We start from the raw sequence: 3,399 nt of genomic DNA, 5'->3' as shown, positions 1-3,399 counted from the left end.
ACAGTACATAGAGAAGCAGCTTGGCTCAGTGGAAACAGCACAGGCTTTGGAGTCAGAGATCATGGGTTCAAATCCCAGCTCCACCATTTGTCAGCTGTGTGACTTTGGGCAGGTCACTTATCTTCTCTGTGCCTCAGTTACCTATCTGTAAAATGGGGATTAGGACTGTGAGCCCCCTCGAGACAACCTGATCACCTTGTAACCTCCCCAGCACTTAGAACAGTGCTTTGCACATAGTAAGTGCTTAATAAATGCCATCATTAGTAGTATTATTATATATGACTAAATGTATATACTATAGAAAGGTATATACACACAAATATATATGTATATATATATCAATCAATCGTATTTATTGAGAGCTTACTGTGTGCAGAGCACTGTACTAAGCGCTTGGGAAGTACAAAGCGCTTGTATATTTGTGTGTATATACCTTCCTATATTATACATATACATACATATGCCAGATTGTAACAATTTCAAATAGGAAGTTAGACCAGATGAATATGTACATTATTTATAGAAACTTTCTGCCAACATATTTGACTAAATATATATGTTATATTGTATTATAGTATAGTATATATATTTATATATAAGTATAGATTTAGTCATATATGTCATATGTCATATAATATATGATATAGTCACACAATATAGAAATATATATATAGTACACGTGTGTGTTTGTGTGTGTGTTTGTGTGTGTGTGTGTGTGTGTGTGTGTGTGTGTGCATTTATACTTATGCCAGATGGTAACAATTTTAAATCAGAAGTTAGATTGATAGATTTCAGCACTTAGAACAGTGCTTGGCACATAGTAAGCGCTTAACAAATACCATAATTATTATTATTAAGTTAGACCAGATGAAGATCTACACTATTTATAGAAACTTTCCTTTTGGATAATCACTCAGTGGTATTTACTGAGCCCTTACTATGTGCAGAGCCCTGTATTAAGTGCTTGGGAGAGTACAGTTCAATAGGATCAGTAGACACATTCCCTGCCCAAGAGTTAAGATGTCGCCTGAATACAAGAGGAAATGACTATTAAATTTATTTTTGCCCGAGTTTTGGAAACATATCGTCTTCAACATTTTCGTTGAAAGATCTCCCTTCCTCGCACAATTGTTCTTTCCCATAGAGCAAGTCTAGCAGATCTCTGTAATAAACAACAGAGATGAAAGTGGGGGAATCCAAGAGGTCATGTCTAGACTGCGAGCTTGTTATGGGTGGAGAACCTGCCTTCTAATTCTGTTGTATTGTACTCTCCCAAGTGCTTAGTACAGTGCTGTGCAAATAGTAAGTGCATAGTAAAGTCAGGCCTTCCCACATATCAGGCTTATATAAGTAAATAAAAAGTACAGGACTATCCAGTTTACTGTGCCAACTTCACCAAACTCTGTGACCCAGTAAGATCTTGTCCTAATTTGATTTCACTATTATTAATTTTGACATTCAAGTTTATGATCTGAGCATAAGCCACATCAGAGAACCTGTCAATTATTCTCATGCGTGGGTTGTTATGGGTGGAGAACCTGTCTTCTAATTCTGTTGTATTGTACTCTCCCAAGTGCTTAGTACAGTGCTCTGCAAATAGTAAGTGCATAGTAAAGTCAGGCCTTCCCACATATCAGGCTTATATAGGTAAATAAAAAGTACAGGACTATCCAGTTTACTGTGCCAACTTCACCAAACTCTGTGACCGGTAAGATCTTGTCCTAATTTGATTTCCCTATTATTAATTTTGACATTCAAGTTTATGATCTGAGCATAAGCTACATCAGAGAACCTGTCAATTATTCTCATGCTTGGGTTCACGGTTGCAGAGTTAAAAGAATAAAAATAAGCCTCTCACTTGACATCCTTTCATTCACGCAGTGTACAGTATTGAAGGCCAGACTACCACCATTCATTCAGTCGTATTTATTGAGCGCTTACTGTGTACAGAGCACTGTACTAAGCATAACGAGGTTGCTATCAGTCCAGACTACCAACGTTCATTCAATCGTATTTATTGAGCGCTTACTGTGTGCAGAGCACTGTACTAAGCATAACGAGGTTGCTATCAGTCCAGACTACCAACGTTCATTCAATCGTATTTATTGAGCGCTTACTGTGTGCAGAGCACTGTACTAAGCATAACGAGGTTGCTATAAGTGACTGTGAATTTCCTGTTTCACCGCATTGAGTAGGCTGGTGAGCTTTAGTTAGAAGACAGAAATCAAACTGAAGTACTTTTGTGTCACCCCAGTGGTTCACAGAACATGTCTTTGCTAATTCGCTGGTTCAGAAATAGTCACCCCCCCCCAAATTAAACCCAATTGAGATGAGTACTCCCCTCTCAGGGTCACACCTGAAGAGTTTTCAGTACTCTACTAGTCTAGACTAAGGGAGGGAGAGTCAAGCAGAGGCATATCCATTCCATTCCTTGTTTGGCCAGTGACTAGTGAGTGGAAGGCAATCTGCTACAAGTCAAAACTCACCCGTGCTGGGCAGCAGCGGCCTTGGAGAGAGTCGAAGACAGAGACTCAAGTTTACTGCATGGAAGGTGACGACGGTAAAACAATTCCATGTTTTTACCAAGAAAACTGGATGGATACACTACCGGAACGATTGCAGATGGAGGTGGGGCACTGTGGGCCAGAGCATCGCTATGGGTCGGAGATGACTAGACAGCATAAGACAAGACAAGAGGTGAATACTAACCACAATAAAAAAGAACAGGTGGAATACATAGCTCATGGTTCCATACTTCACCATTCAGTGCTCAATCTATTAAAGAAGCATTAAGAAGCAGCAAAGCCGAGTGGAAAGATTACTTGCAAGTTACTTCTAAAACTCATTTATCTTGCACATCATTTATGCTTTACCAAACTGAGTAAAACTTCTGCTGTTCCTGCTTATTCAACTTGTCTACCATTAAAATAACGTTTTCCACCTTTTTATGGTATTCGTTAAGGGCTTACTCTGTGCCCGGTAATAATAATGATAGCATTTATTAAGCGCTTACTATGTGCAAAGCACTGTTCTAAGCGCTGGGGAGATTACAAGGTGATCAGGTTGTCCCACGGGGGGCTCACAGTCTTCATCCCCATTTTACAGATGAGGTCACTGAGGCCCAGAGAAGTTAAGGGACTTGCCCAAAGTCACACAGCTGACAATTGGCGGAGCCTTGATTTGAACCCATGACCTCTGACTCCAAAGCCCGTGCTCTTTCCAATGAGCCACGCTGCTTCTCTACTGTTCTAAGGGCTGGGGTAATTTATTCATTCAATCGTATTTATCGAGCGCTTACTGTGTGCAGAGCACTGTACTAAGCTCTTGGGAAGTACAAGTTGGCAACATATAGAGATGGTCCCTACCCAACAGCGGGCTCACAGTCTAGAAGGGGGAGAC

General features: G+C 40.2%; 1 non-coding gene across 1 annotated transcript; it reads left to right on the top strand.

Annotated features, from left to right (window-relative positions):
• The first annotated feature begins 2,338 nt into the window (after window positions 1-2,338).
• On the top strand, window positions 2,339-2,476 carry LOC119923468. The gene has a single exon (XR_005448867.1). It is a non-coding gene; the product is annotated as a small nucleolar RNA SNORA7 (small nucleolar RNA).
• The last annotated feature ends 923 nt before the right edge of the window (window positions 2,477-3,399 follow it).

The sequence above is a fragment of the Tachyglossus aculeatus genome, chromosome 2 (assembly GCF_015852505.1).
Source record: "Tachyglossus aculeatus isolate mTacAcu1 chromosome 2, mTacAcu1.pri, whole genome shotgun sequence".
Taxonomy (NCBI): domain Eukaryota; kingdom Metazoa; phylum Chordata; class Mammalia; order Monotremata; family Tachyglossidae; genus Tachyglossus; species Tachyglossus aculeatus.
The sequence above is the reverse complement of the archived record's forward strand: the minus strand, read 5'-3'. Positions and strand labels throughout refer to the sequence as shown.